The sequence below is a fragment of the Lepus europaeus genome, chromosome 4 (genome assembly GCF_033115175.1).
Source record: "Lepus europaeus isolate LE1 chromosome 4, mLepTim1.pri, whole genome shotgun sequence".
In the NCBI taxonomy this organism is placed as follows: Eukaryota; Metazoa; Chordata; class Mammalia; order Lagomorpha; family Leporidae; genus Lepus; species Lepus europaeus.
In genome coordinates this window covers 9,313,513-9,340,552 of record NC_084830.1, presented here as the reverse complement: position 1 = coordinate 9,340,552, position 27,040 = coordinate 9,313,513, and the positions used below count along the sequence as shown (strand labels likewise).

Genomic DNA, 27,040 nt, shown 5'->3' with positions numbered 1-27,040 from the left:
TTCTCTAAGATCCCCCTCCCACGGCTGCCACCCCAGCCCTGCCCATGGAGCCACTCCAACCACTCCATTGTTGCAACTGTTGCTCTTCATTGAAAGGTTATCACAGCGGAAATTCCAGCGGCTCCTCTCCTGCCAGTTCCCTATCTGAGCACTGCCAGGACAAGTGGCCTTATCTATTCGGAATGCCTGGCCTGCTCTGCGCTGGGCCTGCCGTAGATAAAGGCTGCTTCTTTTTGGAGGGGAAATGCTCCCTGCCCGTGACTCTGTGACTCTGCCTGGAGAGAAACAGGCCGGGTTGGGGTGGGGGTGGGGGGAAGGGTGCGCAGCCCCCTGGAGGGGAACAAGGAAGCCCCTGGGTGCCCTTTGACCTCAGCCTCTGCTGCCTTCATCCCTGTTCTGTTCTCTTCTAGCCTGGTTGATTTGGATCCCTGGACCTCTTTGCGACATCCTAGGCTGTATGGCCCTGCCCTGGAGTGAGTTTTTTCCCGATGGCTGCCCCCACTTCCGCCTCCCAGCCCCAGTGCGGATGTGCACCTGGCGGGGGGCTCACGGGGAGGGGGTGTCTACCTTGTCACTCAGGCCTCGGTGCTGAAGGCGCTCTGCCAGGAAAACCCAAGCTGGAGAGGTGGTGCTTCCTCCGCAGGGAGGCCCGGTGCTACAGTCACACCCGTACCCTGAACAGGGGCTTCGCAAGCACAGGCTGAAGAGCAGCCACGCGCCAGCGCCGCCCCAAGCACTCACTCGCACATGCACGCCCTCACGTATGCATGTTCACACGCAGCCACGTGCATGGGCACACGCTCCTTACACGACTCCAGCTGAGTGGTGCTGGCCACACACCGGGCCCCTGGGGCGTGGAGGCGCCGGCGTCCACCACCACCAGGCTCCGGCCAGACCTCTGCTCTGGGGGACAAACACTCTCCCTCCTTCTGCTCTGCTCTTCCCCCAGGGACTGTGGCTTCTCCCTGGGTCTTCTGATCAGAGGCCAGCAGGCAGACAGGTGCTCGCCGTGACAAGTGCGCACAAGTTCATGAGCCTCTCAGGGTCACGGTGTCCTCATCTGTGCTTGGGCTGTCGGGGGGCCATCATCAGTGACAGCCAAGAGGCGGGTCTGGATGAGGCAGGCCTGAGCTGTAGTCGAATAAAAGTGGTGGCCAGGGGTGGTGTTGAGGCTGAGGGTGGGGTCTGGCATCAAGGCTGACGTGGACCCAGAGGAGGATCCAGATAGGCTGGGGTGGCAATGACCTATGATGTCACACGTCTACATGGCTGCACATACGGACGCACATAAACATGGGGTGTGTGTATGTCCAGGAGCATACATGGGAGTGTATGCACACACACACACTTGCCAGCTTTGAAGGGCCGAGAAGTGACGCTACCCCAGACCCAACGAATGTGCTGAGGGACCGGATGTTGGCACCTAGACATCCTCCCCCGTGGAAATGAACCGAGCCTCTTTGACAAAACGTGGATGCCACAGCCAGGGCAGGGAAGGTGCGAGATGGAGCTGGGACGGCTGTGCAACAAGGGAGAAACAGTCCCCAGTACAAGAAGGCAATGTTAAAAAAAGTCAGAGGAACCAGGCCCACCTGCAGCAACCTGAACATCAAAACAGTGAGTGCGAACAAAGAACTGAAACCTGCTAAATACAATTAGCATCCACGTGGCCACACTGACCTAGGCCAAGGAGGGAAGGAACAAGGAAGGGAAGAGGAGGGGGCGTCCTTTCTCACCGAGAAAGCCAACTGATGACAAGAGAAACAAGGGCACCAGAAACACCTGTCTCCAGCTCTTGGCCACGTGGTCAGCCCTTGGGAGCACTGTGGCCATTGCTTCCTCCCCTTGCAGGAGGTCCCCCATGGTGTCTCACCTGCCTGTGACTGCATCTGTAGCAGCTACACCTGTAGCTTCACCTCTCTGTAGATATAAACCTAGGAACTCCCAGGGCCTGGCATTGTGGCACAGCGGGTCAAGCCTCCACCTGCAATGCCGACATTCCATATCAGAGCACCAGCTCAAGCCCTGGTGCTGCACTTCAGATCCAGTTCCCAACTATGCACTGCAAAAGCAGCAGAGAATGGCCCAATGCCTTGGACCCCTTGCATCCACTTGAGATACACAGAAGGACTTCTGGGATCCTGGCTTCAGCCTGGCCCAGCTCCTGCCATTGCAGACATTTAGGGAGTGAACCAGGGATGGACGATCTCTCTCTCTCTCTCTCTCTCTCTCTGCATTTCAAATAAATAAAATCAATGTTTCTAAAAAACCTAGAAGTCCCAAGGTCTGTGTGGCTTAGTTTCTGCATGGAGCCATGCACATCACAGCCAGACGTGGGTTCCTCAACATTTGAAAAGTATCTCCACTCTTAAATAGACATGGATGGGTGGATGCACGGATGGACAAGTGAACAGATAGACAGCCCCACTCACAACCGACTGTACAGGACACACGTGCTCACTCACAAGCTCCCACCTTCTTGCCTGATGACTGTGATTACGCCCCAGCTGGGTTAGAGGCCAGCAGGGCGGAGTGACACATCCCCAGTGCCCCCCCCCCCCCCCCCCCCCCGCTGAAGGCAATTTTCTGTGAGGACAGACAAGTTCTCAATCTGCTTTGCCCTCCATGTCCTCTGTCCCCTGGTGGCCACTACCCCAAGTGACTACTGAGCTCTTTGAAGGAGTACGTGTGACCAAGGATCGAACGTTTTGTTTCATCCATGTTAATGAGTTGACATTTAAAGCGGCCACATGCGTGGTTCTGGTGGACAGCTCAGCGCTGGGCCAGGGCTGGGCTTGCACTTCCTGTTCAGGAGCAGCTGCGCAGCCTAGGACCCTCTGCCATGCCAACTCAGCTACGCTGTTGCGGCTGCATGGGTGGGCTTTCTCTACGCACCAAAGAGCTCCGGGCCCCAACAGCAAACAAGGACCGTCTCTCTCGACTGTGGGGGGATGGGCATCCCTTCTGGTCTGCACAGCCTGGCGGGGGCTCCACTGCTGGCCTGGCCAGCCTCGTCCTGTGGGCCATGCTTGCTGACACTGCTCTAGAGCGCCCCCAGATGGTCACCCCAGCCTCCTCTGGGAGGGTAGGCACTTGTCAGCCAAGGTTGTGCCCCATTAAGGATTTCTCTCACCAGCTCTCCCAAGAGCCCAGAAGGCTCTCCCTGGAAGAAACCAGAGATACTGCTTGGTCCTCTAACCGGGTTGCACTTGACTTTGGAGGGAGCCTGTGATCTCCCTGCAGAGAGCAGCACATGTCACAAAGATGGAGCAACCAGGAATCACCCTCCAGCTCCTGCCGTGTCACCCACAGAGAAACCCTGAAGGCCTCCTCCTCCGGGATGGCGAGGTCAGCTCGTCACTCACCGTGGGAGGCTGAGCGGCTGCCTACATCTGGTCCATGAAGAGAAACGTCCCGGCCCCGAAGCTCACAGCGCTGGCTCATGAGAGCCCTGAAAGTCTGCAGCTCAGGGAGGTCTGTCTACAAATAGGACCCGCTGGGAGGAAAGAGAAGAAATGTCTAAGTCGGCTTTGACATTGACTCCATCCGCTGCCTTTTGAGGCTGACTCGCGACCATGGAAAGGCATTCGCTCACCCCAAATCCTTGCACGGGAGTGTATTTTCCCAGTGAGCCCCTAATGTAGCCCCTGCACAGAGCAGTGGCACACAGGTGAGCGCCTCCTCACCCCTGCTCTCAAGGAGCCTGGTGAACAACACAAGGACGTGAAGGAAGCAGGGTGGGCTGGGGTGGGTCTGGAAAGGGCAGCTGGAGAGAGATGATATTTTTAGGGGCCCCTTGAGCCAGGATGAGTGAGAGGCTGTGGCGGGGCGGGTGGGGACATGAAAGACCTGGGGAAGCATCTCCAAGGAGAATACAAAGCAAGCCAGGAGGATGCAAAATTGCAAGTGCAAGATGGGGACCATGATAAATCAGCCTGACGGTGGGTGCTGGCGTTGTGGTGCAGTGGGTTAATCCTCCGCCTGCATTGCTGGCATCCCATATGGGTGCCAGTTCTAGTCCCAGCTGCTCATCTGTCAATCCAGCTCTCTGCTATGGCCTGGGAAAGTAGTAGAAGATGGCCTAAGTCCTTGGGCTCCTGCAACCACGTGGGAGACTTGGAAAAAGCTCCTGGCTCCTGGCTTCGGATTGGCTCAATTCCGGCCATTATGGCCATTTGGGGAGTGGACCAGCAGACTCCGTCCACAGTAGGAATCAGAGAGGAAACAACTGGATTTCTCCTGTGTTACCTCCTGCCTGCCTTCGGGCGGGGTCTCCTCACCAGCTTCCCCTGCACCATGCTGTGCACCTCCTGTGCCCTCATCTGTGATCTGGGCCTCTCTGTGTCTCCGCGGGGACATCCTGGGACACACAGCTCAGCCCTGCCCTGTGGAGCCCCTCCTTGTAACACAAGGTCTGCTGAGACCTTCATACAGCAAAGAGCAGTTTCTCCCGTGATCCTCTTAGGAAAGCAGAGGCTGTCACCTTGTTACGGACGGGCAGCTGAGCGCTTGGATGAGCCAACAGCCCAGGATGACAAAGGCAACCAGTGGCAAGGGAACAGCGCACAACAGAGAACGCGGCCACTGCGTCTGGCTGCAGAGTCCTCACCATGACCGTGATGGAAGCAGCTCCTGCCTGCTCAGGCCACCTGTGTGCCCGCCCCTCTGCACCTGGGGGCGGAGCTACAGTTCCACGGTTCTCCAAAGACTCTGGTATTGGAGACCTGGTCCCCAGAGTCTGATGGTAGTGGTTAATGAATTGAGGGTGGGGAGGATGAGTTTAATTACGGTGTCTGGGAGGTGGCCCAGTGGGAGGTCTTCAGCTAATTCCCGCAAGAGGATGGGGTGTTCCAGCCAAGTTCAGCTCAGCTCCTCTCCGGCTCCCTCACTTGCCACGTGAGCCTCCCTGCGTTCCACCCTCTGTCGCTGCCTGACCGCGGACCGGGAACCACCAACTCTGTCCCCTGGGATCCGCCTTCTCCCCTCGTCTCTCGGATGTTTCGGATTCAGTAATGAAGAGCTGACGGACGCAGGCAGAGTCTTTGCCCCCCCCACCCCACCCCCCGGAGCTGAAGGTGACCATGCCACTTCCTTCGGCTAATGGCACAGCAGCAAATGTGACGCACGCTTGTATGCATGCCCGTGTAAGGACAGGGGCCGTCTCACGCCAAGACTCAAGGGGCGAATGTGTGAATTAAACCGGACACGAAGCCCTGAGTCTCTGGTCTCTGACTCCCTAGCCGGCATCTTGAGCCACCATCAGCTGCCTCCCAGGGCTCACATTAGCAGGAAGCTGGAACTGGACGCCGAGCCGGGACTGGAACCCAGGCACTCCAGTATGAGACAGATGCAAACATCCAAGTCACATCATCACTGCGGGGCCACACGCCCACGTGTCGAGTTGGCTTTTTGTAAGATAAATCGTCCATTGCAGCGGACTCTAACTCTCAACTGGAACGCTTGCAGCCAGGGGACCTCTTAATGCCCAGGTGTGTACCCCAAGAGCGGCTGACCGTCAGCAGTCCCGACCTCTCAGCTGTTCCAACACTGGCTTTCCTGTGCTGGTCTCGGGGGACAGGCCGTTAGCTGCTTCCACCTCGTCGGCCCTGAAAGCGTATTTGGAACGGCCACGCCCCAGCTACCAGCTCAGCCGAGCCCCACGGCCATGCCTCTGCCTGCACCCTCTGTCTCCAGCCCCTCCCGGGTTGCTTGAAATGCCGGACAGACCTCTGTGTGGTCCCCATTTTCCAGGAGGCCCTGGAGACCTCAGGTGACTCTCCACAGTCACAAACAAGGAAGGCGTAGCCCTGAGAGGTGGCCGCTCTGTCCCTGGCCGGACAGCGGCATAGCTGGGCTGCGGGCCGGAGGGCTGTGCTCTCCCCCCGGCTGAGCTGACTTCCTCTCGTCCTAACCAAGCCGATCGCCCCTTCGTTTCCATTCATTCACCTGGCGGCCACGAGGACCTCAGCAGGGAACTGTCGGGCTGAAACCAAGAGACTTCAGAGGCACAAAAATATCTGCCAGCCCTAACTGGAGCGAATTCCAATCCAACAAATCACGGTGATGTTATTTCTCTGGCTCTGGTCCCATAAATCTTTCCTGCTTCCCCTGATTAGTGCAGCCACTGCTCGCTCTCTGACATTCCTTTCTGCCTCTCACTACAACACAATAAATCTCCCAAGAGACTTTTGTTCCCCAATTTTGTTTCTTCGCGGGGCAGGGCAGGGAGATAAACTTGACATCGTTCCTGGAGGAGCAGGGCCGGCGCGCTTAATAAATGACCACCTTCCCTCCAAGTGGAAAAACGCACGTCTGAATAATTGTTAGCACCAGCTCCGGCTGAGGCCTGGCGCCACGTGTGGAGACGACATGCCTGTGGGCACGTCATGTTGCAAACCCTGTGCCTGCTTCTAGGTGTGCCCGCAGGAGACCCGGCTCCAATCAACTCTGAGGATTTCCCAGACGGCCTTCCTGTGAGTCTTGGTTTACTCATCGGTGAAATGGAAACTGTTGCCAGCTTCGACTCTTTTTGCAGGGTTGAACTGAAAAACAAGCGAATGGAAAACAACCAGGAATCTCCTGGATGCTAACAGAGCGACACCGGACTGTGAGAGCAGGCGATGTTTGTAACAGTTTACGACTGCCTTGCTAAACCCCGCCCTGCACACTGCAGTCCCCGCCTTCTCTGTGGTCACTCACGGCCAACAGTGGCCCGCAATATTTGATGGAAAATTCTAGAAATAAACAATCCACACCTTAAAAAAAACCCAAACTTTTGTTGCAGTCTGCTGTTAATGATTGGTCTGCTTTATTACCAGCTGGGGTTGTTAGTCCCCTGGGTGTGATTTATCAATCAACCTTTATGACAGGTAGCTATGTATGAGAGAGGGGGCAGAACTGTGCTGAGTTTCCAGCACCCCCTGGGGGCCTTGGGACAGAGCCCGATGCCCGCTGTGGCTGTGTGTCTCTCTGTCTGTGTGTGCAGGGAGAAGGCTCTCAGGGCGAGGAGCCATGCCTCTGTGTACGCAGTGGCTGATCGCAAGGGTACCAGTGGGAGATTTCTTACACTGAAGTCCCATCCAGAACATGACGCTCATGGAAAATGAGATCCAGGCTGAGGCGGTCCGGCCAGATCAGCTTGCAAAAGAGCAGCTGACCCAGCGGTAAGAGCAGGTGCAAGAGTAGAGACAGAGCTGAGGGAGGGCTGGAGAGAGAACCTAGAAAAGTGTGTGGAGTGACCGGAGCAGGGCTGTGGCTCAGGCTCTGTGTGTGAGCGGGAATTAGGGGCAGCAATTCTGGATGGGGGAGCCAGGGAGGACAGGGCCAATGTTGGAGGGGTTGGGGGGAAGGGAAGGAGGCTGAGTGTTCATGTGGGGCCCTGCTGGGGGGATGTTCCCCTCTTCCTTCCCTCCCTCCTGGAGGCCCAGGGACTGCGGAGGCCAGGCTGGGGCCTGAAAGTGAAAGTGGACACGACTTCAGGCAGGCAGTGTGTGTGTGTGTGTGAGAGAGAGAGAGAGAGAGGCAAGCGGTTCTCCAACCTCCCTCTTTGCAATGGGTGCCACACATTGGATTTCTCACGATGCAGTGCCTTTCTTTCATCTTTTTTCTTTTAAAAGATTTATTTGAAAGGCAGGGTTACAGAGAGAGAGAGAGAGAAATCTTCCATCATTCACTCCCCAGGGGGCCAGGAGCCAGCAGCTCCATCCTGGTCTCCCATGTGGGTGGCAGGGGCCCATCCTCTGCTGCTTTCCCAGGTGCATTAGCAGAGAGCTGGATCGGAAGTGGAGCAGCTGGCGATGCAGGCGGCCGCTTAGCCCACTGTTCCACAAGGCTGACTGCTGAGGGGTGCTGCTCAGCCCAGACTTCATCAGGAGTGGTGGTACTTGGAGGGCCCGTGGGTTGAGTCCAGAGAGGAAGCCACGCCCGTGTGGACAGGCCAAGTGCAGGCCTGCACGCCACCTTCATAGCAGTCCTCTGAGCTTGGGCATCTCACCCCATTTCACAGATGTGCAAATCAGGCTCTAGAAGGGGCCATAATTGGTCCAAGGCCACATGGCTAGAAATTGGCTGAGGGGAGGTTCAAAGCCAGGGCTACCTAAACACGACATCCCAGCATTTCTGCTCAGAAACTTTATAGTGGAGGTGCAGCCCAAGTTCAAATGCAGAGACAGTGACTTACGCCTTGTCCAATCCCCCATGTCTCCCAGTAGGTGACCCCCACCCTGCACAATGGGTCAGCTTAGTGCCACAGGAGCTGTGAACACAGCCAGCATGGCCGGGAAGTACCACACCAGAGCAGAACCACGGCCCCAGCATCTGAACGGCCCAACCCCAGTCCTCGGACCTCTGTAAGTCTCGGCTTTTGCAAATGACTGTGACTTTGACTGTGGGCGGTGGGCAAACGTTCTAATCACCTGCACCCCAGCCACTCATCTGATGATCCAAGTGGCAGACGTCCCTGCCCCCATGTTGTGAGAATGAACCTGACCATGCACATAGGCGCTTCCTAAGACAAGGCTGGCAACATGGGTGGGACTTGACCTTCCAAGGGGAAATGGCGAGAGTCTCACGGCGAGCATCCCAAAGGACCTGGTGAGCATGCTGGGAGACAGGCCAGGAGCAAGAGACGCCAGGGCGGGGAGCATGGGAGGCGTCGGGCTTTGCTCCTTCTCCGGGCCGCTCCCACGCCTTTTCGGGACACCCTCACTTGAGGTCGCACCAGGGACCTCACAGCAGGTGGACAGCCTCCACCTATAAGGCACAGGACCACCCTTTGAGGTGCTCCAACAAGGCGCCAGGCACCTTCCCAGAACTGAGTCGAATTACAGACCCGTTTTTCAGACTCTTCATTTATGTCACGAGGACCACCACCCCGAGGGGAAGCAGCCGAACCTGCACACATGCCCGCCCACCCGTGTGCCTGCTCTCAAGTGCCTCCCGCCATTGCCCACGCCCACAGTGCGTAACATGAGCTGCACTGGCACTGCAGGCTAGGGTTGAGGCTGCTCTCTGTCTGTCCCTCCTCCCCCATCCAGGACGGCCCCAGGCCTCTGCGCTAGACCAAGAGGGGTAGAGGTAGAGGCAGGCAGAGGCGCTGAAGGCTGAGGGTGGATGTGACCAAGGACGACCCTGGCTGCCCCGTGACCTTGGACACCTGTTCTCGCTCCATCTCCACCTCTTCCTCCCACTTGAGAGACTTCAGTGGGTACCACTGTCTTCCAAGTGCTGGCTGGGAGCCTGGGGAAAAGACACCAGAGCAGAAGGCACTTTGCACGTACTGTCCACACTGCCTGCAAAGGAAGCAGGCCACCCTGGGCCCGGGAACTACTCAGGTTTTTCCCAGAGAGGAACCTAGCTTTGTGACTCGCTTTTCTCTTCACTCCCCGCAACCTCGCGGAGGCCTTAAGAGCTCATTGTCCCCCATCTCAAACCCACGTGTCTGCTCTGTGGTGGGAACAGCAGCAGAGCTCCTGGGGGCACAGCCCTGAGGCTGTGCTTCCTGGAGCCCTCCGTGGCCCCGCAGGGCTCTCGGCAGTGTGGCCAGGAACATCCCAGTCCCGATTCTCAGCATCCTGCTACGATCCAGTTCTCAGACCGCAGTGAGAGGAAGTGGCTACCCCTTCCCACGGTGGAGCGGATCCTGCAGAGCAGGCTCACAGGGACGCCCACCTGTGTCTCTGGATGGGACAAGCAGCCCTACCCCTTCTCCCTGTCGTGAGCCTGGGCCACACTGGTTTTCCTGAAGCATCCTGGAGGCTGATGGAGTCTCTGTTCACTCTCACTGCTCTCTCCAGAGACCTTCTCCTTACTGGGGCTTTCCATGATCCAACTGCTTTATTCAGCTCAACTGTCCCCCAGAAACATGGGGGTCCCTGTCCCAGAGCACACAGAAGGAGGTCGGGCTGGGACATGGAAATCGCATGCCCCAAACCCACTCACAGCCCGCCTTCTCCCTCTGGCTACAGCCTCCTGCACAGGCTGTGTCCCCAGCCTTCCCGGTGGTCAGCTGAATTTGCCTACAGAGCAGTGAGATGCTGGCGGGCCGGGCCACCCTGCACTGTCTGCCCAGAGTGACGGTCCCATCTCTGTGAAATCGGGACTGGGCATGTGCTGTTTGCAACCTCACAGGAGTAAGGGGGCACAGGTGCATGAGTGCTCCCCAGAATGTGAGGAAGCAGACAAGAGGAAAGGCGGGGAGGAGAGTGAGGGCGAGGAGGAGGCAGGCACTCTGCTGTTGACCATGGAAACCTTGGGCCAAGGAACCGGGCTGACTCATCAAAGGCTGTCCCTGCCAGTTGTGACCTGAGTGCCACCACTAAGTGTCCTATTTATAGCCCTTTGAAATACCATTCAGGGCAGTGGGACTTTGTTCTCTGGGCTCTTATCTTATTCCCAGGAACAAGGAGAAAACCGGTAGGAGGGAGGCCAGAGGGGTGGGTCCTGAGCCTCTTCCTGCCCAAGTGCTTCTGGGGAACACGTGTGGATTTGGAGGAGGGGGGTGCATACCAGCCCTCTGCCCAGCCCACGCCAACGGCCGAGTCCGTGAGCCCCCGTGCCCTCCACTGTCCAAACCCAGACAGCAATAAAGACCTCAGAGCCCTTGTGGAGGGTGACAAGAGTTCAGAATGTCCAGCGCCTGGTACGTCCTGGGTGGAAAGGCAGGAAGGAAGAGGGTAGAAACAAGGCATCAAAAGCAGTTGGGCCCGGCCCAGAGAGTGGTCTAATGGGACTGGGGCGGGGAGACTGCGGTGCAAACCTGGCTGGGATCATCCGGCGGCCGGCGCTTGGTCCTAGCACAAGGCGGCTTCAGCAAGTCTGCAGGACGTGGACTAAAAGCTAAGTTGATTTTGGTGCAAAAGAAAAATGTTAAGATCCATACATAGGAGGGACCTTCAAAACATTCATGGAAATGCATATTAAGAAAAAAACTATGCATGGACTTCACAGTTTTTGTACCAAAATCAACTTTTTAATTTTTTTATTTAATTTTTAAGTTTTTTTTCCAATTTGCCTTTTGAGTCCATTTGTCCATTTTGAACTTCTCTCTCGGAGACCCAGCACCTGAGGTTAGGGCTGCTCATCCTGCCTGCTCTCGTGGGCAGCAGGGCACCCCGGGCTGACCAAGATCAAGACAGGATATGGGTCTTAGAAACACCATGCCAGCACCGCCAACAGGTTGAGGGACACACCTGTCACACCTTGGCTGTACAGTAAGTGACCGTCTTGTGTCCAAGATCTCAGATGTCTCTCCCCTGCCTCTGATATCTTGTGACCACATGTAGATGGCTCTGAGAGACACCCCCACCCTACCGCCTCCTCCAGGAAGCCTTCTCTGCTTGGAAGTGCTGTGTGATGAAGAGCTTTCTAACCCACAGAGCTGTCCAGAAGTCCAGTATGTGGTGTCTCAGGGAAGAAAATTCTGCTCAGGGGAGGACGGACAGAGGGTTCCTATTAGAATTGATGACAGGGGGCCACTGCTGTGGTGCAGTGGGTTAACACCCTGGCCTGAAGCGCCGGCATCCCATATGGGCAGCAGTTCTAGTCCCGGCTGCTCCTCTTCTGATCCAGCTCTCTGCTATTGCCTGGGAAAGCAGTACAAGATGGCCCAAGTCCTTGGGCCCCTGCACCCACATGGGAGACCCAGAAGAAGCTCCTGGCTCCTGGCTTTGGATCGGCGTAGCTCCGGCCATTGGTGACCATCTGGGGAGTGAACCAGTGGATGGAAGACCTCTCTCTGTCTCTACATCTCTCTGTAACTCTGACTTTAAATAAATAAAATAAATCTTTAAAAAAAAAGAATTGATGACGGTGTGCAGGAGGTGTACTGCATCACATGTAGTTAGCAATCACTGTTCCAGACACTTTCCCGGTATTAACCCTTACAGCGCTGGGCGTACTTCCTGGGAGACATGAATTGTTATTATCCATCTGGTACACAGGAAGCTACAGAGAGATTAAGCGACTCACTCAACATCAAACAGAGCCTGAACTTTTAGGGAGCGAATCAATGAGTCAGTGAGTGACGCAGTAGGTGACTAACTGAGCCCTAAGAGCAGGGAGAGGTTGAATACGGGCACTGCCCAGGCTTTGGGCCATGCAAAGGTCTCAGGAGTTTTTCTCTGCTTCTTGCCACCTAAACCTATAGCCTTCGTCACTCATCATCATGCAACCGGCTGCCCGCACCCCGACTTCACCCCAAGTGACCTACACGGTGCACAACACCGGGGATCTTGGAGAAAAGAGGCAAGCTCCTGCACTCCCAGGGGTGGTCCCCTACACGCAGGGGGCACTGCCATTGGAGGCCGCACCCATGCCAGGGCCTCTTCCTGCCCTGTGCGGCCACATGGCATTCTGGGCTCTCAGTTCAGTGCATGCGATCCTGTACCTCCTGGGTCACACCTGCTGGGCTCACGGTTCCCCCGGCACACGTAGGGGTGCACAGAGCAGCGGCCGATCACACAGGCAATCCTTCCACTGGGACAAGAGCCCGGGGCCCCATTGGCAGATCCTGCGGGGGCCGAAAACCCCCCAGTCTGCCTAATCTCCCTGCTTCTTTGTAATCTCTCTTTTTAAGATTCCACTTGAAGCACACGCAGCCACACACCCAGCCAGACGCACCACCTCCATCTGCAGCCACGTTTCCCCAGCAACAGGTTTATGCATCAGACTCTCCACCAGGTGGTAGGATTAACAGCGTTTTCCAGAAACAAGAACAACAAACTTGTCTCTCCTTTGCGACGAGGTCACCGCCAGGGAACTTGCCAGTGTGGCCACAGCAAGGTGGACTCTTTGGGGCTGGCTGCTCCTGAGAAGCCCCTGGGCAGGAGGCTGGGGATGACGGCAAGCTCCGTCCTGGAAGGTCCTCAGTGGCACTGTGAGGCTCTTGATCGATGCTACCCAGGCCAAGGATGCCGGTGGCCATGAGCCACACGGCCATCCAGGTGGACATCCCACAATCGAGCCTGATGGTCACAAGCTAAATAAACCCATGGGCAGCCCGAGAGAGGCAGATGTGGAGGCCCCTTCTATGGCGAGGGACTTCCTTTCAAAAAGGATTCCCCGGAAGCCGGGTGCACGTGCTCAAACACAAGTCAGGGCGGTCTGGGCAGCAGGTGTTCCACTCCACCTGCTGCACCCTGAAGCAGCCCGTCCCCTCCAGGGCAGCGCTGTTGGAGAGGTTTGGGGCCGGTCCTGCATGGCACCTGAGATCCTGGGCTCCGGACGCAGGAATGCCGGTCCTGCCACTTTCTAGCTACCTGACAGTTGGCCTCCCCGAGGCTCTGTTTCCACACTGCAAAGTGAGATTAGGAAAACCAGAGAGGCAGAGTCTTTGCAGAGACGGGGTGGGGGCAGGGACCCAGTGACAAAGGGGTGAGCAGCCACCCGGCCTGGCCCAGGAGGAGGCACAGGGGGCACCCTAGGAAGCCAGGGACCCCGACAGCCTCTCTCGTAGGCTCCTAGGCTTCTGGAAAGTCTGCTGACTGCAATACTTCTTGGGCAACTTAGTGGAGGCTGGGCCAGAGCGAAGCCCTGCTCACTGCCCCCAGTGTAACTGTGGCTCCTTGTGCCCAGCAGGTCTTCCTCCACATCCTCCTCCCTCGCACAAAGCCTGCCCAGGTCTCTGCCCCTCCACTGGGGCCTCACCCACCAGCGGACTCCCTGCCATGGACCAAAGGGATTGGCCTGTCCATTAACAAAGCTGCATCACAACACTCATAAGTCCATGTCTCTGCGTGAGTCCTTTCACCTCCTCCACCTCCCTTCTGGAGGCTCCACTGTGACGCGCTCCTGCGTCTCACCCTCCAAACCCTCCCCCAAGGGCCCCCTGCCCCCTGCCCCGTGCAATGGTTGGTGGGGGGATGTCTGCCTTCCTGATGTTGAGTGGATCCTCAAAATCCGAGGCTGGTTCTGGTTCACCTGGCAGAACGTCACCCGGCCCACACACTTGGAGCCTGTGGGCGCTGCTCTGTTCTGCTCTACACGTTATGGTGATAAAGCGCCGGTTCCACAAGGTGATTCTAGGATCTAATTAGGATGTGTTTTGTTTTTGTCTTTTAAAGATTATTTATTTAGCAGAGTTAGGGAGAGGAGAGGCAGAGAGGGTGAGAGAGAGAGAGAGGTCTCCCATCCGCTGGTTCACTCCTCAGTTGGCTGTAATGGTCGCAGCAGCACCGATAGGAAGCCAGGAGCCAGGAGCTTCTTCCGGGTCTCCCACGTGAGTGCAGGGGCTCAAGCATTTGGATCATTTTCTGCTTTCCCAGGCCATAGCAGAGAGCTGGATTGGAAGTGGAGCAGCGGAGACCTGAACTGGCGCCCATATGGAATGCCGGCACTAAAGGCAGCAGTTTTATCCGCTACACCACGGCGCCCGCCCCTAATTAGGATACTGAGACTTCGATTTATTGTTTATTTACTTTTGGCCATGGTTCTCAGGCTCCAGCAGGGGGATAGAGGTGGAGACAGTGAGGTGCTGGGGGCTGGGATGGAGCAAGGTGGCTCTGTCAGGGGTAGTGGCCAGCAGGTGGCCTTCCCCCATGCTCAGCCAGTCACCGGCTGCTCTCCCTGCTCTTGCTCTGCACCCATCAGGGGGTCCTGCAGGGGTGACTTTCTGATGCGCCGTGGGGCCCTGTGAGCTGTCCGTCACCTGCACCTCCGTCTGTGAGATGGTGAGCCCCCTCACCCCATCCTCACACACACAGGAGCTGAGCCCCTGATGTCGATGCCAGTGGCTGTGGAAGACATCTCAGCTCTGGCACCACTGAAATCCTGCCCCCAACACGGGGACCGCGGCGCAATACAGCCAGGGAGAACGAAGGAGCCCTTGGCGCCGGGGCTGAACAAAGCCAGAAGTATCCTGGGCTCCAGTCTAGCTTTCCAAGGAGCCAAGGCAACGAGGCTCCTTCTCTCTCCTGCTCTCTTTCCTTTCCATGAGGGCTTTTATTTCTGAGAAGGTAAATGCCCAATTAGATGGCTTTTCATCTTTCTCGTGGCATCGTCTCGAGGCAGTCCGTCCTCCCAGGGAAGGAGCTGGAGCCGCATTTGCTTTGGTTGGGTTTTGCTCAGGAGCTATCTGCTAAGTAAATATGCATGAAGGGAACTTTCGACCACTCCAGTCTATCCGCCCACTGCGGCTCCAAATGGATTTCTGTTGTTGTTTTTAATGCAGTAAAACCTATTACAATGCTATCGAGTGGGGTTTGAACTTTTCTTAATGCATTTGCTGAAATGCAGACAAAGAGCTTTCTTTGCACCTCTGAATGGCAACTTTCCAAGTCGTCTCAACTCCCTCTTTAATTCTGAAAGTTCTTTGGAACTAGTGTTCTTTTTTTTTTTTTTTTTCAACTCTTCTGAATTATTGTAATCGCTAACTCATATTTCATATTCTCTTAAGGGCTTCCGATTCATGCCTGGTTAGATAACATTTATGTGTTTTAGAGGAAATAAAAAGTATAAGGGTGAGGCGGGGAGGCAGGTGTTTGGTTCAGATTGGAGTGCCTGGGTCTGGATCTTGGCTCCACTTGGAATTCTCGCCTCCCGCTGAAGTGCACCCTGGGAGGTAGCAGGTGATAATTCAAGTAGCTGGGTCCTGTCACCAACACAGGCGACCTCGACTGAGTTCCAGGCTCCTGGCTTCACCCTGGCCGAACCCCAGAGTTGTGGGCATTTGCGGAGTGAACCAGCAGGGCATAGCTTTTTCTGTCTGTCTGTCTGCCTCCTTCTGTCTCTCAAATAAAGACAGAAATTAAACTATACATACATGTACACACATATGCGCTAAGGTAGTTCAAAAACTGTGAAAAATAAAATCAAAAGATAAGTTTATTGTGGGACACAGAAATCCTGAAATCCACACATAGTATTTTTTTCTTTCTTTCTTTCTTTTTTTTTTTTTTGACAGACAGAGTAGATAGTGAGAGAGAGACAGAGAGAAAGGTCTTCCTTTTTGCCGTTGGTTCACCCTCCAATGGCCGCCGCGGTAGGCGCGCTGCAGCCGGCGCACCGTGCTGATCCGATGGCAGGAGCCAGGTGCTTCTCCTGGTCTCCCATGGGGTGCAGGGCCCAAGGACTTGGGCCATCCTCCACTGCACTCCTGGGCCACAGCAGAGAGCTGGCCTGGAAGAGGGGCTACCGGGACAGAATCCGGCGCCCCAACCGGGACTAGAACCCGGTGTGCCGGCGCCTCAAGGCGGAGGATTAGCCTAGTGAGCCGCGGCGCCGGCCGACACATAGTATTTTCATCACACACATTTTCCGTGAATTTTTCAAAGACTCCTTGTCGTAGGCATGGCTTTCAAAATTTTTTCAAATTCCATTTTTCACAAATTTTCTGAAATGCTCATTTACACACACACACACAGAGAGAGAGAGAGAGAGAGAGAGAGAGAGAAAGAGAAAGAGAGAGGGAGAGGTGTCCAAACATGCCAAGATGAGTGAGAAGGAAGGACGTCTTAGTGCCTGAGTATTCAAACCATCTTATCCGAATACTGAACAGAACAGAGGGCCATCAAGGCACACGCACCAACACCCCCTACACCACGCTGTCTGGAGTCTGGATCATGACCTTCTCAGTAATAGAAACTAACATTGGCTGCACAATTCGTATGTATCAGATTCTAAAATCCTTCCTTAAGGAACACATTGCACTGGATACATTCACTGTATCCAGTCCATTCTCACGACCAAGGGGAAACTGAGGCAAGGCAATCCCTGGGGGATCAACCTGGGCTGAAATGCAGGCAAACCTTCCTACTTACACCAGTCTGTCTCTAAGATGCTATTTGATAGCAACACGAGGGACTGTGTGGAGTGTCTCCCATTGCATGCATCTATTTTCCTTGGAGCCAGGAAAACACACTGGGTTAAAACTTGGGCTCCACCAGCTGCGAGCCGTGGGCCAGGGAGTTCCCTCTAGGTCCCTGCGGCTTCTCACCTGTCACCTGGAATCTTAGGACTAACTGCCCCACCCTGGCTGTTGCAGGATCAAAAGAGATGACAGGTGATCTCTTCAGTCCACTCTCCTGGCCTGACCCTGCCCTGTCCTTGGGGAGCCCCATCACAGAGCTCCCTGCCTCTGGCCACAGACTGGGTTCAGCCCCTGGATGCTCCGGATTGTGGAGGGCAGGCAGGACTAGGGCAAGGAGGCAGAGTTGAGTCCCTGGCTCCTCCCCTCCCAGGGGCCGAGGTCAAGTCCTTCTGTGATGCTCCACTGGTTCCCCTGGCCCAGCCCTCTCTTCTTCTCTGGTCGGGTACCTGGGCTCGGGTACAGCAGCATCCCTTGTCTACTTCCCCAAATGCTGGCCCAGCTCTGGGAAGACATCCTGTAGGAATCCAACTCTCCCGGAAGGAGAGGAGGGTTAGCCTGCCTGACACCGCCGGGCACACAGCGAACACGTGATGAAGCGGATGCTGCTGAACGGATTCCCCATGAAGCCCACCACGGTGCCTCCCTGTGGGCACCTCCCCGCTCGCCTGCAGTGCAGGTGGCATGCAAACTGCCGTTGCCACCTCCCAGCTGCAGAAACCCAAAGTCAGCGAGCATAAGGGCTGCACGCCAGGTCCCCGTGCAGGAGCAGAGGGGTCAGGGCCAGGACCCGGGAGCGCTGAGTCCCCGGCTAGGTGGTTTGTCTGCCGGTTGCTCCCTTGACTCTGGGAAACCTCCAGCTCCAGCTGCTGAGATGGAAACAGATGGAGGCAGCTCCAGGTGCCCTGAACCTGAACCTGAACCTGAGTCCTAACCCAGCCGGGCCAAACAGGGCGGCTCCATCGAGGTGGCCCAGCCAGCCCCCTGCCCTCCCTGCCAGGTGTCCCTGCTCCTGGTAACGGCACTCTGGGCTACTCTTGGGGTCATGATCCCAGCTAATTAATTAAGTCTCTGTGTCCTGTCTGGGGGCAAAAGAAACTATAAAAATTTTATGCAACCTGAGGAATGAGCAAAGCCTTGCTTCTTGATGGGGTGTGTGTGTGTGTGTGTGCGTGCGTCATTAACAAACCCCTTCAGATTCAAACCAGATCGCTTCCTTCTATTTCCAGTGGGTTTCCATGACCTTTCCAGAATTTTCCACCTTCAGTCCCTGCTTCTGTGTTGCACACTCTGTTCTGGTGTCAAGATCACCATCTCCTACAGATTTGGCCCAGCTGGGCTCTGAGACATCCATGTGCAAAACTCTGCCCAGTGCGCCCACCTTAACACCTCCTGGGGCCCTGCATCCCAGGGGTGTCCACCTCATACCTGACCTGTGAGTGTGAGCTGGCCTCACGTCACACGGCCACCCTGTAGTCGCTATTCCTGAAAGCCTAGGTGCTTCGACCCCACCCACCCAACTCCGCGGCTAACATGGGAGACAAAGTTCCAGATCACAGGCTCAGCATAAAGGGAGGGGTTTTTTCTGTAAGGCAAACACCAGGCAGCCACCCTGCTTTAGGTGCAACCAGTCTGGGGTCCTCGATCCCTGGAAGCTCACAGTGCAGGGACTCGCATGTGGCTGGGCAGCAAGGATCAACCCCACCCGTCCAAAGTAGAGATCAAGACAAACTGACCGGAAATGGCCACTGGGGCCTGGGACTCCTAAAACTCTCAGGCCCCTCACCTCTCAGGAACAATAAACAGGCTTGGGCCAACCTGTTACTTTCTTTTACTTTGTTTCTCTCGCACACTCAGGGCACAAGACTCTTTGGTACCCATTCTTTGCATCTTCTCCCATTCAAGGCAGAGGGGAGCTTGCCCTTGCCTGGCTCCTCTCCCAGCACAAAGCACACACAGCCTAACTCTATGCCCCTCCCATGTCAAACAGAACACGGTAACCTCTGGGAAGGCATGGGGACAGGGACCGCAAGCATGTCCTGTCTCTGTATCTCCTTGCATGGCGCCTGGTGTGGAATAAGTGCCCCATAAATATTGATTCAACCCAAACCAGAGCAATCCAACCACTGCCATCAGAAAAACCTAATAAACAAAAACCCTACTTGCCAAGGATACGTGGATGTCTAGTAAGGAAGCAGAGACTTGACCGTTCCGACAATCGTGGGTTTGGAAAAGGGGGCACAAAGGGTTAACCTGTTTGGGGTTTATAGGACTGGCTTTGTCACCAGCAGTCCTAGGGACTTCCCTTGTGGGCCTCGTATTGTTACATGAAAGGGAAGGAGTGGGCAGAAAGATTTCTAAGGTCATGCTCAGCTCCTAGACACATGGGAACACAGCCCGTGCCTCCTGTCCCCTCCCACACCATCTGGGAGTCCCTGGAGTAGGTTTCAGACCACAGACCTGAAAACTTCCAGGCCACCTTTCAAAATGTCACAAGAACTGCTGGACAAATGACTTGGCCAGGTGACCTTGCTGGGGAAGGCCCCATGGGTCCTGGGCCAAGGGTGGTGGGCCACCTGCCTCCCCGTGTGGGACGGTGACACCATTGGAGGTGGAGGCTGAATCTGGTGCACAAACAGATGAGGCGGGGGCTACCTTCACCAAGCGAGACTTTCCTGGCCCCAAAGTCCCAGTCAGCACAACTCCAGGGCCTCTTGGTGTGCAGTGAGAGAAACTGGGACCCAGAGCTCAGGAACATTTGGGTGCAAAGCAGGGCCCAGGTAGGTCTGGGCTCTCCTGTCACCAAATTAAGAGCCAGGGAGAGCGCCCAGAGTCTCTGGTCTCTAAGGAGGAGACGCAGCTGAACAAAGCTGTACGAAGCAGCCTTATCCTGCAACGCCTTTCGAGCAGGCCAGCTCCTCCGTGGGCCTCGGCTGTGGGTGCACGCGTGCATATAGCACTCACTGGAAGGCATTGCAAGAACAAGATGAACGATGCCTTTTATTTTTTATCTTTCTTGATTGTTTTCTGCAAAGCAGCTTGGGCTGAAGGTGAAGGTTAGATTCCATAGGGCAAAGCTTGATCTAAATAGCAGTCCTTCAAGTCAGCAGCCTACACAGGAACTGACTCAAGCCGAGGGCAACGGCCCAGAAAGTCATATATCGGAGAGGTTCCTTCCTGGGGGCGGCAGGCCTCTGGTCTCCCTCTCCCTGGTGGTGTGGGAGGGTTGGGCGCTGCTTAGTGGGGGAGACAGAGACCTACCTGTCAGGGAGTCCCATGGAGACCCAGGATCCAGCAGGACCCCTCCCTTGTAGACCAAAGATGGATCCGATGCCCCACACCGGGGGGACCAGCGACAGCCAGTTCTGGGAGGTGCCCAGGCTTCAGCCCGGGGAAGCAGGCAGACTGAGCGTGCACGTGGGACACAGCCTGGTCTACAACGGCAGAAGTCGGCTTCCGCCTGCCACTGCCCAGCTGCAAGGAAGCCCTCCACCCGCGGTGACAGCCACACTTCCTGTTTTTCTCCGTCACCCCAGGGCTCAGGTGGCTGGGTGCTGTGGCCTGCTCAGCCGAAGGCCTGGCCCTGCCTGGACAGTGCCATCCAAACAGCCAATGTCAGGGCCTCCGGGACTTGGGACAGGCAGGGAAAAGGCGTCTGCCATTCAGTATTTCATCTATGTATTCAGAAAAAAAAAAAAAAAACAAACAACAAACCACACACGATGGAGCTCTTTTGCCTGGACTCGAAGTCCAGGCACTCACATGCACACATAGGTATACACACACACATGTATACAGCCATGAAAGCAAGGGGGCTTTAAAAGTTCATGGAGGGACAGGCATACAGCCAGTTAAGGTGCCAGCTGGGAGTGCCCAGGTTCAAGCGTGGGCTCAGCTCCTTCTAGTTTCCTGATAAGGTGGACTCTGGGAGGTAGCAGGTGGCTCAAGTAGTTGGGTCCCTGCCACCCACATGGGAGACCTGTTTCCGGCTCCTAGCTTCAGCCTGGCCAGGTTCTGGCCTTTGTGGGCATTTGGGGCAAGAACCAGTGGATAAGCACACTCTCCCTCTCAATACATAATTTCCATGAAAAATTCACATTATATTTTCATTGCGCTTTTCCATGAGCATTGTGGAGCCCCAGGCCTTCACACACACACATGGCATCGTCTCTGCAGAACAGATGTTGGGGACGGATGGTAAAGAAGCCTGTGGAAGGAGAATGAGTCCTACAGGCTGGGTCTCCTGATCCGAGGTGGAGACAAGAGGCAGAGGACGGAGGGGCGCCCACTTGTCAGCCCGTCCTGGACAGAGGCAGCCACCCAGGAGATATGAGAAAATGGTCCAAGCTTTGAGTTTGGGCCCTCCCTTAGCACCGCGGGCGCGCAGCCCCTCCGGCGCCCCAAGCCCACCGCGGGGCGGAGCGGCACCGTCCACGACAGCCGGCAGGGGGCAGTGCACCTTGCCTTCTCGAACCTGAGATGCTCACCGGTAAAAAAAAAAAAAAAAAAAAAGAAAACCAAGGGCTCCGCCCGCCGCTTCCAGTTAAGGGCCCGGGAGCTGCGCCCGGCGCGGCACATAGTAGGTGCTCAGGGAACTCCAGACGCCGAGCAAGGGAACGCGGGAAGCGAAAGGGCACAAGGCGGCGTCGCGGCCCCCAGCACGCGCGCGCACTCAGCCGCAGAGCTGGGGTGGGCGATCGCTGTGTCCCCGGGGAGCCTTCTCAGCACCGGGCGCCCGGGCCGCGGGACCCGCCGGAGGCGAACCCGAGAGAGGCGGAGGCCCCGGCGGCTGCTTGTCACTGCCCTCAGGGTCACGGCTGCCTCCCTCTGCGGGACGCGCCGGGCCCGCGAGACGCAGTGGCCGGCCCAGCCCCCAGCCACGCGCGCGCTTCTGGGCGCGCACTTGTCCGCCTGGGGAGCGCACGCCAAAGCACCGCGCGTGGAAAGACCCCACTCAGGGCCCCGGACAAGCCGGGCCTGGATGACCCGGACACCCTTCCCCTCCGGGGCCCCCGCCGCCAGGCAGGGCGAAGGCGCGCTCGGGCTGATGGTGCCAAGCTGGGGCGCAGCCTCAACCTCCATCTCAAGTTCTGCTGCGCTTCCTCCCGCAAGGTCACGCTCAAACACTCACGGGTGGAGAAAGCAGGAGCCGAAAGTTGCGCCACTGTCCCGGTTCCGAACTAGCTGTGCCCACTCTGGGGCGCCGCGCCCCGCTGTAGCCGCTCTGCGCCCGCCTTGCGCTCCTGGAAAAGGCGGCCCCTGCCCCGGCCCCGGCCCCGGGAGGTCGCACACGCGGGAGGCGCGGACAAGTTGCTAACTTTTGTCCGATTATGCCTCGGCAGCTGCGGCGCCTAACGGCGTTGGCCGGACTCGGAGTTTTGCGTAGCCGCCAACGCCGCCACCCGAATCCCCCGCGGCCCGCCACGCCGCCGGCAGCTGCCGGGTCCCGGCGCCAACTTCTCCCCGGATCCGGAGCGGCGCGGGCTGGAGGCGTCCCCGGGGCCTGCTGCCTCCCGGGTCTGCGCCTGCTCGCAGCGGACTGGGGGGATTCGGTCCGGCCCGCGGTCCTGATCGCCAGCGGCCTCCGGCGCGCCACGAAGTGTCCCGGCCAGCGCGACCCCGGCTCCGTTCCAGAGCGCCTGAGCCCCACCGCCCCATGGGGTCTCCTCCTACGGGGCGGCCCGGGTCGGGGAGATCTCGGCCGGGTGCCGGCTGCAGTGTCACTGGGGCCGCCCCGGGCACCGGCTCCCCACCCGTGTGCGTTCCTCCGGTGACGGCTTAAGACCCCTGTCCCGAGCCTCCTCCCAGACCCTCCTCGCCTACAGTCCCTGGCGGTCGCCCCGGCTAGGCAGGGGTCTCCCTAGGTGACACGTCCCCTGTCACACCCACCCAGACCTCTCCTGACCCCTCCGTCCCCAGGGCGCCTCCACTGGGACAACACACAGCGAACCGCGCGAGCCCCAAGTCGGGCGGACGCAGACCCCGCGCGCCCCGAGGCGGTTCGGCCCCGCGCGCACACTCACCGCAGCTGCAGACCCGCTGGAGTTTTCTCGGCTGGGGCGTGCTGGGGTCCGAGGAGCGTGCCAGGGGCGTGGCGTCCCGAACCCGCGCCCCCTCCTCGGCTCACATCGCCTCCCGCTGCTCCCTCTCCTCCGGCTGCCGCGGCTCCAGGTCTCTTTGTCTTTGCAAAGTGTCGAAACTGTCTGGCATAGTGGGCTCCGCCGGCCGAGGCTGGAGCGGGGAGGCGGGGAGAGGGTGGAGCGGTCTCGGGAACACCTTCCCCCGAGTGTAACGGGAGTGGGAGGCGGGGCGATCGGCGAGGGGCCGCCTCCCCCGGCCGGCCGGGCTGGCAGCCCGGGTGCGCCAGCCCGGCCGCCGCCTCCGCCCCGCGCCCCCGCCCTCCCGGCCTCGGCTCGGCTTTCCCCCTGGCGCGGGGCTTCCTGCGGCCGAGCCACGTGGACCGCGGCGTGTCTGGCAGAGGCCGGGCCGGGGGGACGGCGGTGGCGAGGCGGGGACCCGGTCGCCGCCCCGAGAGGGGCCCTGCGGGGACAGCCGCGCGAGCGGGGCCGGGGAAGATGGCCCGGGGGCGCGTGGGGTCAGCTCGGGGGACGAGGCGACGGGCGCGCACGGGGAAGACGTGAGTCTGGGGGCACGGAGGCGAGAAGGGGCCGGTCCTCAAGCCGGCGACCCGGGGAGCCGCGGACTGTCCCGGGGCTCGAGGTGGGCTTTAGGGCGGGGAAATGGGAGGCCGCGGTGGGGCTGGGGGGCTGGTGTGGCTGGAGCCGCAGAGCGGGGCAGGGCGGCGTGGCCCGCCCGGATGCCGCGGCGCCGGAGTCCGCAGTGGGCAGCCAGGCCTGAGGCTGGGGCTTGGGGATCCGGCTCGCGTTGCCAGCGGGGGCGGCGGGCCCGTCTCTCGCCGAATCGCAGAGCTCCGAGGCCCAGAGCCCAACGCCAGGCTGAAGAAGCGTTTTTTGAAAATGGGGTTTTACGGCGAGGACTGCGTGTTCTGCCACTTTGCCGTGGCGAGTTGAGAGCCAAGAGGCGCAGCTTGGCCGGGGAGTCAGTTCCTGCTGTGGCCCCCTTGCTCCTGCGGAGACGGCCAGCGGCCAGAGCTGGGTGGGCCGGCCCCGCCCGCTTGGTTCCAGTCCACTCGGCCGCTTCCTGGGCCTCCCTTCTGTGTGAGGGGACCCTGCGTGTCTGGGTAGACAGTTGTGTTGAGGAAGTGGTTTGCACATGTGCAACCCTTACAACCGTGCTGGGCCTGCAGATGGCCCAACCTACAGAATGGGGAAGGCTTCGGGGACTTGGGGGACAAGAAGTGAGGTGTTCAGAGAGGGGAGAGGTGGGAGAGAGCCAGGTTGAAAGTGTGTGGGGGTGGGAGGAGGGGAGGAGTGAGACAATCAGCCCCTGGGCCAAAGCCACACTGGGGGCAGGCCAGGAGTAAAAGCCCCCACAAAGCAATAAAAGACCAACAAGCACAGGGACCTGCAAGCCGCTGAGGACCCCTGCCAAGCTGCACTGGGGGGGGGGGGGGGCTACCCCAACCCTGTCACCACTTCTGGCCCTGCTGGAGGCTGAGAGCAGTTTTGTGGTTTTGTTTCCGGACCTACCCTGAGACCTCTTGCCTCCTTGGGTGGCATTTGGATGCAAGAGAAGCAATGAGCCTTTGGCCAGCCAGGAAGCCACCCCACCCCACCCCACCCTACCCCTTGGGCTTTGCTGTTTCTGGTACTCCAGGCCTCTTAGAATGCTTGTGTGTGGGGCGGGGGGGGGAGTAGCAGAGGGTACTGCCCTGTCTCTCAGACACCTGCAGATGCGGCTGGGAGCATCCTGCAGGTCCGACTTCCGGTCTGAAACAGCCTGCTTGGGCTCCCTGCTGATGGCTGGGCCGAACTGCATCTCGGGGCCGCTGGCCTCTCGGTTCCACTGGAAGCTTGCTGCGGGTAGGCTCCATGGCGCGTTTTGCTTCCGGCTGACTGCAGCACCTGCCTTGCTGAGTTACCTAGTGGTCGGTGGATGAAGAGTTAGTTGACTGATTTACAAGTGTTGTTTCTGGCTGGGATCAGATAATGGGATGACTGGGAAGACACTTCGGAAAGGCTAGAGGCCTTGTTAATAGAAGACTGTACCACTATGTCCTAGTGGATTACATGGGAGAGGGTCATGCCAGCAAGAAAGTAGCCCCACGTGGCGCAGCTGCTCCACTTTGTAGCCACGCACCCACGCCGGCTCGGTTGGAACCCTGAGTTCCCCGACACTATGGTCAGATGCGCGGAAGGCAGTCCCTTGTCTGTACAAAGGGCCGTGCCGCACATACATCTGTTTCCAGGCTGTTGGGTTCACCCCGGCCTTTGCGCATCACCCCCACTTCTGTTGAAGCACCTTGCCCAGGTCGCAGGCTGGACTTGTGATGTGTGGGGTGACCGACACTGCTGGGGCTGTGGACTGCCGCAGGCACCGAGACCCAGGGCCGCGGGAGAGGTGCGTGTGTGTGTTCCTCACCATCACCCCGAGTGTGCCCCAGCCTGCCTTGCAGGAGAGTGACTGACACTCAACCCCAGTGGGGGGGGCCTGTGCATGGGGGGTTCCCCGCCCCCCACCCCGGGGTAGAGGGATGACATTGGTTTCATGCTCACCTCCATTCCCCTGGGGGTCGGAGCTGCCAGTGCAGAGTGAGGACCTCGGCCACTCCCTCCCTGTTTTGTGAGCATCAGAGTGGGCGGATCCTCACTGGGCCTGGTCCCCCTGGGGTGACCGTCAACAGTGAGGTGCAGAGGCGCTGGGCATGCGCTTGGGGCAGGTGCTTTGCTCAGGGCTCAGGAACCGTGAGCGACTCTCCCAAGTTTCCTTAGAGGAAGGAGGCTGCCTGCAAGGATGCCCAGACGGAAGCTGCAAAGGGGAAGCCAGGAGGGGGGAGCGTCTCTGTCCCCACGTCCTGTGCTCACGTTGTTCTGGGGCCCGTGGGCCCAGCCCCTCTGCGGCATCTACCTGCGCGTGCCTGCAGCTTGCCCTTCTTACTGTGGAGCCACTCTCTGCTTCAGTTTCTCCAGGACAGGAATCTGATCGCCTGGCCTCGTCCACAGGGCCGGGGTCACCAACCCATCCCTGGGCGCCCAGGCTGTGGACCACCTCGTGCAAGGAGAGCTCTAGGAAGGCAATGCAGGACACGCGGCCCTTCGTCTTCCTCCAGCCCTGAGCCGGTGGGAGGGCGGCTACAGCGGATCACCCAGACTGGGTGATAGCATCTGGGTCCGTGTGAGTCCTTGGTGACGAAATAACCTAGCAACACGTTTCCCAGCACACGTATCCCTGTTGTTAAGCAATGCATTGCTAGACTCTGATGCATAGATTTCAGAGTGTGTTTTTTCCCACCAAAGTTAACTTCACGTTCAGTTGCATTCCTCTGAACTTTTTTTTTTTTTTTTTTTGGCCAGCAGAGTGGATAGTGAGAGAGAGAGAGACAGAGAGAAAGGTCTTCCTTTTTGCCGTTGGTTCACCCTCCAATGGCCGCTGCGGCTGGTGCACTGCGCTGATCTGAAGCCAGGAGCCAGCTGCTTATCCTGGTCTCCCATGGGGTGCAGGGCCCAAGGACTTGGGCCATCCTCCACTGCACTCCCAGGCCATAGCAGAGAGCTGGACAGGAAGAGGGGCAACCAGGACAGAATCCGGCGCCCCGACCGGGACTAGAACCCGGTGTGCCGGCGCCGCAAGGTGGAGGATTAGTCTGTTCAGCCACGGCGCCGGCCCCTCTGAACTTTTTGACGCCCGCTTGCCGTCGACTCCAGTGTCCATGCCTGGCCAGCTGGTGAGTCTTGGTCCGTCGTGACCATCCTCATCTCTGTCAGAAACCGGCTCAGGAATGAGTATATGGAAGGCCTGTTTGCATCAAGATGAAGACAGAGATATACATGGGTTTTACGGGAAAAAGTTCTCAAGCGTAAACCCTGGAAAACTCATTTCCAAGTGGGCGTCAGCCAGAAAACATTTTGAACAGTTCCTCTAGGAGACTTATTAGGCTCACGAAAGAAGCCCCGTGGAACACAAGTCGATCAGAGCCCTGATCGCGCCATACCTGAAGCCTACCTCTGGACTTTTCTGTTGCAAGAGTCAATACGACTCCTGTTTAAGCCACTTCAGGTCATAGCTCTGTAGCTTGCAGCCAAATACCTGGTAACGGACGTGTAGCTACTGCCAGATTCATTTCTTTGAAGTGCTGCTCTCTCTTCCCAAGCTCCTCCC

General features: G+C 58.0%; 1 protein-coding gene across 1 annotated transcript in view; it reads right to left on the bottom strand.

Moving 5' to 3' along the window:
• ST3GAL1 (ST3 beta-galactoside alpha-2,3-sialyltransferase 1) overlaps nt 1-23,008 on the bottom strand; it is a 72,235-nt gene extending 49,227 nt beyond the window's left edge. Inside the window, exon 1 of the mRNA XM_062187954.1 lies at nt 22,825-23,008. The gene's annotated coding sequence lies outside the window, so the exon portion shown is untranslated. The remainder of the gene's footprint in view (nt 1-22,824) is intronic.
• Nucleotides 23,009-27,040: the final 4,032 nt, after the last annotated feature.